This window comes from Oncorhynchus clarkii, chromosome 1 (assembly GCF_045791955.1).
Source record: "Oncorhynchus clarkii lewisi isolate Uvic-CL-2024 chromosome 1, UVic_Ocla_1.0, whole genome shotgun sequence".
Taxonomy (NCBI): Eukaryota; Metazoa; Chordata; class Actinopteri; order Salmoniformes; family Salmonidae; genus Oncorhynchus; species Oncorhynchus clarkii.
The window spans coordinates 48,298,383-48,313,388 of NC_092147.1; the positions used below are offsets into that span (position 1 = coordinate 48,298,383).

At 42.6% G+C, this 15,006-nt stretch overlaps 1 pseudogene; it reads right to left on the reverse strand.

The window, feature by feature from the left end:
* The window catches only part of LOC139405771 (protein O-mannosyl-transferase TMTC3-like), an 83,225-nt pseudogene extending 72,723 nt beyond the window's left edge, over positions 1-10,502 (reverse strand).
* Between the last annotated feature and the right edge of the window lie 4,504 nt (positions 10,503-15,006).

Here is a 15,006-nt window from a genome sequence, read left to right on the forward strand (position 1 = left end):
CCAAACTGACTCTGTGGGAGACGCAGATGCGGAAAGAAAATTTGAGCCACTTTCCCAGCTGCCAGACCATGAAAGAGAAGCTCTCTACCAGTGCGTTCCCGAGCACACAGTTGGCTGATAAAATAGGTATGCTTGCCGCTGACTTTCGACGCCGATTTGCTGACTTTGAAGCACAAAAAAGCAGGTTGGAACTGCTCGGTAACCCATTTGCTGTTGACGTGGAAAGCTCACCACCAAACCTCCAAATGGAGTTGATTGACCTCCAATGCAATGATGCACTGAGGGCAAAATATGCGGCAGTGGGTGCTGCGGAGTTCGCCCGTTTCCTCCCCGGCACAATGCCCCAGCTGCGCATCCAGGCTGCTCAAACGTTGTCTATGTTTGGCAGCACATACCTGTGTGAACAACTGTTTTCTTTGATGAACCTGAACAAAACATCACACAGAAGTCGACTTACTGCTGAACACCTCCACTCAATTCTGAGGATTTCTTCAGCTCAGAGCCTTACCCCGAACATTGATGAACTTGTGGAAAAGATGGGACACCACCAAGTATCACCCTCAACCTCAAACAAGTGAACATTACTGTGCAATCACATATTTAGAGTTTTTACTCAGTTCAAGTTTAAAAGTTAAAATTTAATATTTGTTTTCACTGCATGTTACTTCTCCTTAAACAAAGTGTTGTTTTTGATTAATAGATTTTTGCACTTTATTTTTTTGTATTTCAATCCAATTATATTTTAAAAATATTTCAGTTGAGTGGATGATAGAAAATTGCTATTATTGTTTTTTCTTTGAAGTAAATTTAGCCCACTTTTGCTAAAATAGAAAATATAGTCTACTGATGGTGCCTTGAATACCGGTTTCTTTCATTTAATGTTCATGTTATGGGGATATTTATATAAAGGAAATTTGTCTTTTGTGTCTGTTGAAAATTAAAGATTACTGACAGAGCCATAAGAAAATATTGCTTTATTTATCTGATCATATTGTAATATATTTGTTAGGTTTTCAGTAGGTTCAATTAGGTTCACTAGACTATATGCGTCATTTAAAAATGTTTCAATGAACATTCGAACAGTCCGGCCCTCGTCTTGTAGCTGATTTTTTTATTTGGCCCTCCGTCCATTTGACTTTGACACCCCTGGTCTAGGGTGTCCGGAAGGATGCTGTTGATGTGAGCCATGACCATCCTTTCAAAGCAATTCATGGCTACCGACGTGAGTGCTACGGGGCGGTAATCATTTAGGCAGGTTTACTTCCATGGGCACAGGGACTATGGTGGTCTGCTTGAAACGTAGGTATTACAGACTCTGTCAGGGAGAGGTTGAAAATGTCAGTGAAGCCATCAGAGACTCTGGGTTCGCGTCCAGGCTCTGTCGTAACCAGTCGCGACCGGGAGGTCTGTGGGGCAACGCACAATTGGCCTAGCATCGTCCGGGTTAGGGAGGGCTTGGCCGGTAGGTATGTCCTTGTCTCATCGCGCACCAGCGACTCCTGTGGCGGGCCGGGCGCAGTGCGTGCTAACCAAGGTTGCCAGATGCACGGTGTTTCCTCCGACACATTGGTGCGGCTGGCTTCCGGGTTGGATGCGCGCTGTGTAAAGAAGCAGTGCGGCTTGGTTGGGTTGTGTATCGGAGGACGCATGACTTTCAACCTTCGTCTCTCCCGAGCCCGTACGGGAGTTGTAGCGATGAGACAAGATAGTAGCTACTAAAACAATTGGATACCACGAAATTGGGGAGAAAAAGGGGTAAAATTAAAAAAAAAAAGAAAATATCAGTGAAGACACTTGACAGTTGGTCCGCGCATTCTTTTGAGTACATGTCCTGGTAATCCGTCTGGCCCAGCGGCTTTGTGAATGTTGACCTGTTTTTAAAGGTTTTGTTCATATTGGCTACTGAGAGCGTCATAATAGTCATCCAGAACAGCTGGTGTTCTTGTGCATGCTTCAGTGTTGCTCGCCTCGAAGCGAGCATAAAAAGGCATTTAGGTAGTCTGGTAGGCTTGCGTCACTAGGCAGCTCGCGTCTGGGTTTCCATTTGTAATAGTTTTCAGGCCCTGTCACATCCGACGAGCGTCAGAGCCGGTGTAGTAGGATTCAATCTTAATCCTGTATTGACGCTTTGCTTGTTTGATGGTTCGTCTGAGGGCATAGCGGGATGTCTTGTAAGCATCTGGATTAGTCTCCCGCTCCTTGAAAGCGGCAGCTCTAGCCTTTAGCTCGATGCGGATGTTGCCTGTAATCCATGGCTTCTTTTTGGGATATGTACGCACAGTCACTGTGGGGATGACGTCGTTCATGCACTTACTGATGAAGCCGATGACTGAGGTGGTGTACTCCTCAAAGCCATTGGATGAATCCCGGAACATATTCCAGTCTGTGCTAGCAAAAACAGTCCTGTAGTATAGCATCCGTCATCTGATCACTTCCGTATTGAGCGAGTCACTGGTACTTCCTGCTTTAGTTTTTTCTTGTAAGCAGGAATCAGGAAAATATAATTATGGTCAGATTTGCTAAAAGGTAGGGTGGGGGAGAGCTTTCTATGCATCTCTGTGTGTGGAGTAAAGGTGGTGTAGGATTTTTTTTTTCTCTGGCTGCACATGTGACATGCTGGTAAAAATTTGGTAAAATAGTAACTAGTAAGATAAGATAGTGACAATGAGTTCATGTTAATTTCCTTGAAATCAGGAGGGGGAAAACCAGTCAGTCACATCCCCATTCATCCCTCTCTTGTGATAACCATCATCGCTCAGAAATCAAACCCCTGAGTCATTATCTACCTTCTGACTTTCCTTCAAATAAGGCATCAACTGTCATTTTCCTCAGCGCAATGCCTTTATCTATTTCTCAACATGACCGCCCGCAGCCTTTAACAAGCTTCTCTTTCCAGTGAATTGATGGAGCTGACCGGACACTCAGAATGCTCAAACCCGTGTGTGTACACAACAAACAGGGGGACAATATTAGTGGAGGGCTACAGTAGACTCACCGATGGAGTGATCGGCTCCTTTAGATCTGGTGTATAGGCCAGGAACGCTGCCAGGAGGAAGATGGAGGACAGGAGCTCCGCTCTTCCTACAACACCAGTCACCTGCCAGAGGAACCAAACATTTTTAAAAAGTCAACATTTCTGGCACAAATATGTTCTTCTTTCATAAATGAATCAAAGAGTTCCACTTTCCCCATGACAGCCATTACCTGGCATAGGCACAAAGTTGAAAGTAAACGGTCAAAGTTAACGTTTCTGGCACAAAGATGTTCCCTCGTCAATCAATCATCCTTTAAAACACTTCCTGCTCAGTCTCTCTGGAGTTCACGCTTCTCAACATGTCTCCCAGGCATGCTTGAAATTGGCTGAAACCTGATTCTCCATGACAAAGGCTAACCTAAACCTACAATATGCACCCAACTGAAAACAACAAGACCGTAAATGAAAAGAATGCCTGTCACCTAGCCTAGAACTAAATCATGGAGGCAGTCAACAGAGGTAACACTGGCGCCTGCCGGCCAGGGGCCACTTATAGAAATATATGAAGGATGATTGCCACCTTATGGTAGTACATGGAACTGCACATGTCCTGTTTTCACAAACGCAGCTGGGGCTGGTAAATCCTGAACCAAGAGGAGAGCAAATCTGTGTCATGTTCAGTAGGGAGAAAAGGTTTTGAAACAAAGTGAGGTATTAACTGAACTTGACCAGTAAGAATAAGAACCTTACTGAACATGACCCAGGTGAGGTTGACTCACCTAACCTGACCTCTACCACATAGATGTCCTAAGATCAACACATAGACTGATACACAATTGCTAAACACTTGACTGTGACAGTCTTGCCTGACGACTCAAACTTAATTATTCCGCTGCACTATCGTTCACTACACACAGTACTTCAGTCTGAGACTGCAATTACTGAAATGTTTCGTGGTGACGTCAAAACGACAGTGTTGTACACAACCAAGTCATCAGCAATGGGATCATCTCGAACCAATCTGAGTATCAAAGCCATATGTCGAATGTTCAAAATGTCGCTTTACCCGTGTGTTTTGGCTCTAGCCCAACCCATCGATTTCTGGGACCAATCAGACGGACTAGAACGTATTTACAGTCTAGAAATCGTAGGGCATGTACTCAGATCCAGATTCAATGCGAAGAATAAACTAACGTCTGTGGGTGTGGTGTAGCATTTGGCCAAAGCAAGGAGTTTGTGTAGCCAGGCAAGTGACAGTCAGCCTCTTAACAACATACGTTGACAGACATCACTGTTATGCAGCATTTTCATCTCTCAACCACTTGCAACTATTGAATCCAATGAAACTATTCAAAGCATGCATCTTTCAGTTACATCTTTAGGATTACCAATGTCATACAAACAAAGTTCTAGTTGAATATGTTCACTATGAATATGTTCAGGTACCAGACACAGATGCACACAAAAACTCTGAACGACACATTCAGAAAGAAAGCCATTCTAAAGATGCTAAAAGACAGAGGCATGGCACAACAGTCTCTTTGTCCATGTTTATCATGAAGGGGAGCTTCATTGCTCAGTGTATCAAATGAAAAACAAATGATCTGTTGAGAGAGAGATTCCAGACCAAGATAACGTGAAGGCCATTGGCCGGACCAAGGGCTACATTGTGAATTGTGAAATGGGTCCTTCCAAGCGATTGAGAGGCTGCACTCAGCTGAAGGAGAGAGTGAGGGAGCACTAGAGCTGTGTGACATTACAACTCCCTTTCCCAGAGTGGCAGAATGTTGTCTTTGTTTTACTATTCTGTTTTTGTTTTCAAATCTTCTATTCAGTTTTTCTAAGGCCTGTCTAGTTGCCGGTGCAACTCGGTTGAATGTGGTGAAATACAAGTACAAATTGGGGGTAAGGGGGCAAATAGGCAAGATGAGAGAAGTTGTTGTTGAGGTAGACAGTAATGGCTGAGATTAGTTCAATTTAGTTCATTTCCAAACAATTCAGGCATTGAAAGGGACATTAACCAACTCAATGTCCAACTTGTATTGAATTCCATTCTTTCCATGTCACCAATGCATGCAGGTCTGTTTAACTATTATAGCAGCAATGTTGAACGTTCAAGCTGCTGCACAGACACTATGGGATTGCTAGTCTAGAGCGCCAGGTTTAATTTAACTGGTTAACTATTTATCTGTACATGGAATTGTATTATTTATTTATTTTACTCATGTTTTTCTAATCTTTACAGGAAAATGCCACGGGCACTATCTGATGTGTGGAGACATTTCACTACAGCTAATGTAGAAGGAAAAGCTGTGTACATTTGCAAATACTGTGCCAAATCATATGTGAAGAATGCAACAAAGATGCAGAATCATCTGGCCAAGTGCATAAAATTCCCTCAGTGCTCACAACAAGCAACCTCTGATAAATGGCCCTCTACTTCTAGTCGAGGTGAAAATTATGAATCAGACACCTTATCGATAGCAACAGCTCATGGTCTTCCTGGAATCAGAAGTTTTTTTGACTCAGTGTAGGAACATTGTCACCTCTGATGCTCACAGGCAATGTGTAGTGGAAGAGATCTCTAAATGTTCTTCACCCAGCATACACCCCTCCAACCAGACATGCTTTATCTACTTATTTATTGGAATCAGAGTTCAACAGAGTTCAAGTGAAGGTCAAGCAAATCAGCAAAAGCAGACTGTATTGCAGTCATCTCTGATGGGTGGTTGAATGTTCGTGGGCAAGGAATAATTAACTACATCATCTCCACCCCTCAACCAGTATTCTACAAGAGCACAAGGACAACGGACACACCGGTCTCTACATTGCAGATGAGCTGAAGGAAGTCATCAATGGCCTTGGACCACAGAAATTACCTTGGATCACACCCATTGGCTGTGCTGCTCATGCATTGAATCTGCTCCTCAAGGACATCATGGCACTGAAAACAATGGATACACTCTACAAGAGAGCCAAGGAAATGGTAAGGTATGTGAAGGGTCATCAAGTTATAGCAGCAATCTATCTCACCAAGCAAAGTGAGAAGAATAAGAGCACCACATTGAAGCTGCCCAGCAACACCCGTTGGGGTGGTGTTGTCATCATGTTTGACAGACTCCTGGAGGGGAAGGAGTCTCCAAGAAATGGCCATATCAGTCTGCCAATATAGACAATCCCTTCAAGAGGATCCTCCTGGATGATGTATTTTTGGAAAGAGTGGTAAGCAGCCTGAAACTCCTGAAACATATAGAAGTAGCCATTGCACAGATTGAGGGAGACAATGCCATACTGTCTGATGTTCAGATTCTGCTTACAGATGTAAGAGAAGAAATCTGTACTGCCCTGCCCATTTCACTGTTGCTCCAAGCAGAGGAAACTGCAGTTCTGAAATAGATCAAAGAGCGTGAAGACTTCTGCCTGAAGCCTATACACATGTTGGACCCCAAGTATGCTGGCAAGAGCATCCTGTCTGGTGCAGAGATCAACAAGCCTATGGTGTCATTACCACCTTGGCCTGGATGAGGGCAAGGTTTTTGGCAGTCTGGCGAAATACACTTCCAAGCAAGGGCTTTGGGATAGAGATGCAATATGGCAGTCGTGCCTCATATCTCATCAGCCACCTGGTGGAAGGGACTTTGTTAATCTGAGGCTCTTTCCCCTGTTGCCTCCATCACCCTCCAAATCCCACCAACATCACCCACCTCAGAGCGCAACTGGTCCTTGTTTGGGAACACACACACCAAAGCACCCAACAGGCTGACCAATACAAGGGTTGAAAAATTGGTGGCCATCTGGGCAAATGTTTGGCTTTTAGAGCCTGACAACAAGCCATCCTCAACAAGGTTGGAAAGTGACAGTGAATATGAGGCCTGAGAGTCTGATGTTCAAGAGGTGGACATTGAGGAGGTTCAGGGAGAAGACATGGAAGCTTGAGAGGAAGACAACCAAAGATTTAGTTTCTAGACAATCATTTTACAGACGTATGTTGAACACATTTTTGAGAGATGCGATGGATCATTCAATATACTGTAAATACATTCTAGTCAATTCAAAATTAAATAGTTTTTTTTATATTGGAAGGATTATGATAGGTAAATGTTTGTCTCCATATGATATGGCAAATATATACAATGCAAAAAAACATCTACATTTAATGGTATTAATATTAATTTGCATATTTCCATTAATTCCCATATATTCCTGGTAATTCCCACAGAAATTTTCCAACTCTGAATATTCCCAAAAATGTGCAACCCTAGTGGGCAACATATACAATCATCCTAAAATGACATGTTGAAACATTTACATATAAACTCAGCAAAAAAAGAAATGTCCTCTCACTGTCAACTGTGTTTATTTTCAGAAAACTTAACATAAAATAAAAAGATTGACCAACTGAGACAAACTAAACAAGTTGCGCAGACATATGACTAACAGAAATGGAATAACGTGTCCATGAACAAAGGGGGGGGGGGGGGGGGTCAAAATCAAAAGTAACAGTCAGTATCTGGTGTGGCCACCAGCTGCTGGACTGCACCATATTTGCCAGTTCTGGCTGTGAGATGTTACCCCACTCTTCCACCAAGGCACCTGCAAGTTCCCGGACATTTCTGGAGGAAATGGCCCTAGCCCTCACCCTCCGATCCAACAGGTCCCAGACATGCTCAATGGGATTGAGATCCGGACTCTCCGCTGGCCATGGCAGAACACTGACATTTCTGTCTAGCAGGAAATCACTCACAGAACGAGCAGTATGGGTGGTGGCATTGTCATGCTGGAGGGTCATGTCAGGATGAGCCTGCAGGAAGGGTACCACATGAGGGAGGAAGATGTCTTCCCTGTAACGCACAGCGTTGAGATAGCCTGTAATGACAACAAGCTCAGATCGATCCCGCTCCAGAGTACAGGCCTCGGTGTAACGCTCTTTCCTTCGACGATAAACGCAAATCCGACCATCACCCCTGGTGAGACAAAACCGCGACTTACAACAGGCCTACAAGCTCTCAGTCCAGCCTCAGGCAGTTGTTGTTACCATCCTGTACCTGTCCCGCAGGTGTGATGTTCAGATGTACAGATCCTGTGCAGGTGTTGTTACACGTGGTCTGCCACTGCGAGGACAATCAGCTGTCCATCCTGTCTCCCTGTACCGCTGTCTTAGGCATCTCACAGTACAGACATTGCAATTTATTGCCCTGGCCACATCTGCAGTCCTCATGCCTCCTTGCAGCATGCCTAAGGCATGTTCACGCAGATGAGCAGGGAACCTGGGCATCTTTCTTTTGGTGTTTTTCAGAGTCAGTAGAAAGGCCTCTTTGGTGTCCTAAGTTTTCATAACTGTGACCTTAATGGCCTACCGTCTGTAAGCTGTGTCTTAACGACCATTCCACAGGTGCATGTTCATTCATTGTTTATGGTTCAGTGAACAAGCATGGGAAACCGTGTTTAAACCCTTTACAATGAATAACTGTGAAGTTATTTGGATTTTTACGAATTATCTTTGAAAGATAGTGTCCTGCAAAAGGGACGTTTCTTTTTTTGCTGAATTTATTAAAATATTGTATATTGCGCTAATGTGGACAGTTTGTGTTACTACATTATAAGCTTGCATTTTAACCACATACATTTAATGGATATAGCTTACACATCCTTTTTTACCTCAGACTGGTGATACATAGTCATCAAGATGATACTGAATAGATTGCTTTAAACAGATTCATATATTTGGTTTGGTACAATTGCTTTTATCATACGCGCCTATCTGTCGAAGGACTCATTTTCATACTCAAATGGCACAGATCATTTGGAGCGCTCTCTGTGTAAAAGTTGTTGGCCACAAACAAATACATGGATTTGACAGTCAAGCTATCCCTCAAATGAAAGCCAACCTCTGTCACTATGGTGCAGCGGTCTAAAGGCACTGAATCTCAGTGCTAGAGGCGTCACTACAGACACCATGGTTCTAATCCAGGCTGTATCACAATTGGCCCAGCATAGTCCGGGTTTGGCCGGTGTAGGCAGTCATTGTAAATAAGAATTTGTTCTTAACTGACTTGCCTAGTTAAATAAAAGTTAAATAACAATTTTTTTTAAACATTAGGCAAGGGGGGGTGCCTTGTAAGAACAAAGCAAATTTAAGCTATTCCTGTGCGTGTAGCCAATCAGAATCCACAGATTTAAACAGAAGCAGCTAAGTTCGTGTCAGAAAGCTCCCTTAGACCACTGTGCCACTCGGGAGCATGGATGGGGTAAGGATTTAGGGATAGTTAATTCAGCTTGTTAGTTCCTAGATCTGTGCCTACACTATGAGCAGACTTAGGGCCTCTATGTGGATGGAATGCACAGCCGCTACCACAGCAAACAGCAGTGTTTCATCTGATCCTAGATCTGTGTTTGCCTACAATACGAGCAAACTTACTGTGTGGATGGGGTGCACTGCAAAAAGCAGGGCTGCCACCAGGCTGGAGGTCTTATCCAGGAAGAGACGACAGATGCGCAGGAAGAGCACACTCACCACGGCATGTAGCCCTGTGTTGAGCAGGTGGTAGGATGCAGAGCTCACTGAAGAGGTAGTTCAGCCGGAACGTGAGCACGGTCAGGTGCCGGTAGTACTTGTGGCTCCTCTCCTGTGGTAAGAAACAAAAATATGGAAGGGAGAATAGTGCTGTTGTGAATATAGGTGATTTTGTTGGAACTTGCAATCAATCTCCTCTGACTATCATTATGACAAGAATCAAAGTTCACAGATATACACCACAGTCATTGATTAATTGAACATATACTGAACAAAAATATAAACTCAACAAGCAACAATGTTATTGATTTTACTGCGTTACAATCACCATGCCAATTGTACTCTCCCTCAAAATTTGAGACATCTGTGGCATTGTGTTATGTGACAAAACGGCACATTAGTGGCCTTTTGTCCCTAGTACAAGGTGCACCTGTGTATTGATCCTGCTGTTTAATCAGCTTCTTGATATGTCACACCTGTCAGGTGGATGGATTATCTTGGCAGGGATGTAAACACATTTGTGCACAATATTTTAAAGAAATTTGCTTTTTTGTGCATATGAAACATTTCTGGGATCTTTTATTTCAGCTCATGAAACATGGGACCAACACTTTACATGTTGCGTTTATATTTTTGTTCAGTGTAAAATACATTTGAACTATTCTCAGCTGACATTCAAATAATACCTTTTCACTTGATCATCTGCATGTTTTGCAAGGGAGCATAAACAAAGTAAGACGTGGTGCATGACATGTCATGTGTAATCTCATGCACCAAACACTTCCCTCCCCAAGCTTGAGGATATTTTATGATAGATTCATCACCTCAGACATGGGCGTGCCCCAGAAGTCATTGAAGAACAGGTTGCAGAGTGGGGTGGCGGGCCACAGGTCCTTATTGTCCAGAATGGCTGAGACATCGTCGAACACACAGCCACAGGATAAGCTGTTCCAGTAGCATCCCAACACCAATCCAGTCAAAATCTCATTCCACGACACGACAGCCATCGCTGACCAAAGGCTTCATTGATCACTGTGATGGATGAAGTAACAGCAGGACAGTAGAAATTAGACTAGAGAGGTTATCTTTATTCATTATCATGGTTCAAAATACAATGTGCCCAGCCCAGATTTGCTAGGATGCCAGGTCAGGTGACAAGACTGGCACCATAACAATGTTTGCCTTCAGGTACACTGAGTAGGTCTATTATCAATTCCCAAACAATGCAGAAATATTATATTAGCAAAAAAAAAAAAGACAATTGCATTGAGGATGTCGTATTAAAACTTGAAAGACAACAATGTAGTTAGCTAGCTAGGTAACTATATCAACCGAGAACAAGATCCTGTAGTTGCAGCCACGCTAGCTGGTCACTGTAACTTAAAAAATATTGTCATCCAGCTAGGCAGCATTGGGGATACGTCAGGATTTTTGCAATTAGGCTTTTTACTTTATCTACTTCCACAGAGTTAGATGAACTTGTGGATGGATACCTTTTGTAAATATCTGCGTGCACTAAGAAGGAAGTTAACTAGCGTTAGCGCAATGACTGGAAGTCTATGGGTTTCTGCTAGCTAACCAATACCCATACTCTTACTTCTAGACATTGTGTTAACGCTAGTTAGCATTGGCTAGCGACACTGCCTATAACGTCCTTAACACAGATGCATACAAATGGTATCCAAGAATTCACCCAACTCTGGGGAAGTAGATAAAATCTCGAAGTATGCCTTTTACAAACATTCCAACGTTAACTTAGCTAGATAACTGTTGTTGAAGATAACCTAATCGCCTCTAGCTGGGCTAGCCTCTTGCATTTCCACTTGATTGTTCACGATTCATAGTCGAGTTTATCTACTGCTGATGAAAATAGTTTACAGTAACATGTCCTAACATATAACATTGTTAGAAGAAATTTGAACATTTAGAAACTTACGTTAAAGTATTCGGCGATTGTCATTCCAATTTGAACGCTAGCAAGCCAATAAATCCCCAAACTTCCGGGGCAAAGTTTAAGCTAAAAATGGGCACTGATTTCAGAAACGTGTTGTCCCATATGTACTGACACTATCAAGAAGATGAGAACACACTTTGCTTGATATAAACCATGAACATGTTTGTGTTGAAAATCTCTCTAAGCTATCTAGCTGGCTAAATGACCGGCTAGCCTTTTGCGACGGTGAAACGACTTTATCAGCCATAGTAAATCTATTTACGATTGTTGTCAGTGGTAACTTAGCAACTGGAGCAGGTGTTTGGTCAAATATGTTCTCATTGTTCTATCTGTATGCTTAGCTAAAATACCAAGTAAGCTCGCCAAATACGTTGTGTCAGGTATATGAAAAAAGGTAAGATTCACACGGATATTGATTTAAATGAAAATGTATGCATGTATACGTAATTTCTATACATGTAGAATGCAATGTTTAGCAAGTCTGGAAGCAAGTAGCTAGCAGCAGCTAACAAGCTAAACATGTTGTTATGTGCAATAGTCAGCTAACCTAGTTAACTAGCTAGTTACAACTAAAATGCACATTGCAAGGATAATAGCCACAGCTCTATGTTGTCCCTTTACAGCATTACCCAAGCTTACAATGTGTGTCTGTCCATCCATTTGTTCCCCAGTTCCTGTTACCTAGCTGTAACTACACAATTGTCAAGATGCCTCCTCATCTTGACTGGAGTAGGGTAATTGATTCTGACCTAGAACAAATGCAGGAGAGTGGAGATGCAGATATAATTAACCAAATGTGTCTACAGGTAACGTTACAGTACTGTTCCAAAATGCACATACCTGCACCCCAAATCCTCTTCTAATCTGATACTGTATCAATCAAATAGTCCAATCTAGTTTTTTGTTTTGATATGAATGTATGACCATTGAAATGAGTGGTTCTGCTACTGATTTGTCCGTAAACAAACAACCCTGCCTTCTGCCAAAGCATATACTGCATGTGTCTGCATAATGCCTAAACAGACTAATCTTCTTCTGCGCACCTCATTTTCATCCCCCTACCATTTCCCCTGGCCAGGATCAAGCACCTGGCTTGTAGACTAAACAAACGTGTAAGCAATTTTGTTCTCTGCTACTACCAGTGAGACAGGAACATATATAAAAGACCAAGCAGTACTTGTTACTGGATCTCTAGACACTGCTGGTCACAGGGTTTTACTTCATTCTGCACCAAGCATTACTGTTGACGTGTTTCTGCCTGATGTTAAATTCACTGTGTGTTTCACTGAACAGCTGGGGTGCCCTGTTTCTCTGCAGGTCAAACAATGGGAGCAGGAGCTGAAAGATGGAAGCCCAGAGAAAATAGTTAAGCTCTTGCGAGTCGCTCGGGGCCTTCTAAAGGTGTCCCATGCTATTATTACCCATTCAGACCCAGAGCCGCATTATTCAAACTCACTACAACTCTTTGATCCATTCACATTGCTGTGCTGAAATGCATTCCTAATATTATTAGATCCAGTGTTAATATCAGTAGAATACATTACATAGTTGCTTTGAAGGATAAGCTCTACACAGTGTGGTTTAAGTAATATAGTAGAGTTTGATTATATTTGCATCACATAGTGTACATGACCTGCGAGTAGCAACAGTGTACAAAAGGGGGGGTGTCAATGTAAATAGTCCGGTGGCGATTTTATTAATTGTTCAGTCTGTTATAGTCAGTGTCATGTTATTTATTACTGGTGGTACTGATACAGACCCCAAATCTTTATATTTTTCTGTAGTGGAAGAAAGTGGAGGTTACCATGGCATTTGAACTCATTGTAAATGTTGGCACAGAAGCATTGTTGTTAATTAAGCGTTAAGTGTATTGTTAGAAATTAATTGCCCACAGTAGATACTTTAACAGTATCTCTTTTGTATCTTACAGAAAATAAGTGGAAGGCAAAGGAATTAAAGTGGGAACAAGAGTTTGAGGTAAGGCTTGGTGTGAATGTGGTCATTAAATGAAATGGTGAATCATTAGAGTCCATTTTCAATCAAAACTGCCGGTTCTGGGTAGCAGTTTTGTTTGAATTGGATCACAGGTTATTTTACCTCATGCTGCTCAGTTTCCTTCAACTGGCTTAGTTTATCTCTCAGCCAATAGTAAAGTCACTCATAGTACTTAACGAGATGAGAGCGTGCTGGCTAATTCTTCTCTGCTTACGCTGCTGTATGTTGTGGTTTTCTCTCTCTGTGTTTTCTGAACAACAAATTTGCCCCGGTCTGTGATTTCTTAAGCACTTTCACATAAGCAAATGGAGACATAATATTGTGTTAGGATCCCGGTAGTTCAAGTGTGTAGATTTATAAGTGTTGTAAACAGATGGAGTCTTAGAGTTTGTTGTCCGCCTGGTTTCCTGTCCAGATGGCTAAGAAGTCAGGCAGTGGCAGGGGGCAGGACATGCGCTTCATGCGGGACGAGATGCGGACACTGGAGGCTCAACTGGACCATAGAGAGAAGGACATCCAACAGTTAAAGAAAGAGACGAGGAATGGGAAGAAAATCAACAAAAGTATCTATATCCACAGTAAAACGAGTCCTATATCGACATAACCTGAAAGGCTACTCAGCAAGGAAGAAGCGACCACTCCAAAACCGACATAAAAAAAGCCAGACTGTGGTTTGCAACTGCACATGGGGACAAAGATCGTACTTTTTGGAGAAATGTCTTCTGGTCTGGTGAAACTGAAATAGAACTGTTTGGCCATAATGACCATCGTTATGTTTGGAGGAAAAAGGGGAGGCTTGCAAGCCGAAGAACATCCCAACCGTGAAGCATGGGGGTGGCGGCACCATGTTGTGGGGTTGCTTTACTGCAGAAGGGCCTGGTGCACTTCACAAAATAGATGGCCTCATGACAAAGGAAAATTATGTGGATACAGTGCCTTGCGAAAGTATTCGGCCCCCTTGAACTTTGCGACCTTTTGCCACATTTCAGGCTTCAAACATAAAGATATAAAACTGTATTTTTTTGTGAAGAATCAACAACAAGTGGGACACAATCATGAAGTGGAACGACATTTATTGGATATTTCAAACTTTTTTAACAAATCAAAAACTGAAAAATTGGGCGTGCAAAATTATTCAGCCCCTTTACTTTCAGTGCAGCAAACTCTCTCCAGAAGTTCAGTGAGGATCTCTGAATGATCCAATGTTGACATAAATGACTAATGATGATAAATACAATCCACCTGTGTGTAATCAAGTCTCCGTATAAATGCACCTGCACTGTGATAGTCTCAGAGGTCCGTCAAAAGCGCAGAGAGCATCATGAAGAACAAGGAACACACCAGGCAGGTCCGAGATACTGTTGTGAAGAAGTTTAAAGCCGGATTTGGATACAAAAAGATTTCCCAATCTTTAAACATCCCAAGGAGCACTGTGCAAGCGATAATATTGCAATGGAAGGAGTATCAGACCACTGCAAATCTACCAAGACCTGGCCGTCCCTCTAAACTTTCAGCTCATACAAGGAGAAGACTGATCATAGATGCAGCCAAGAGGCCCATGATCACTCT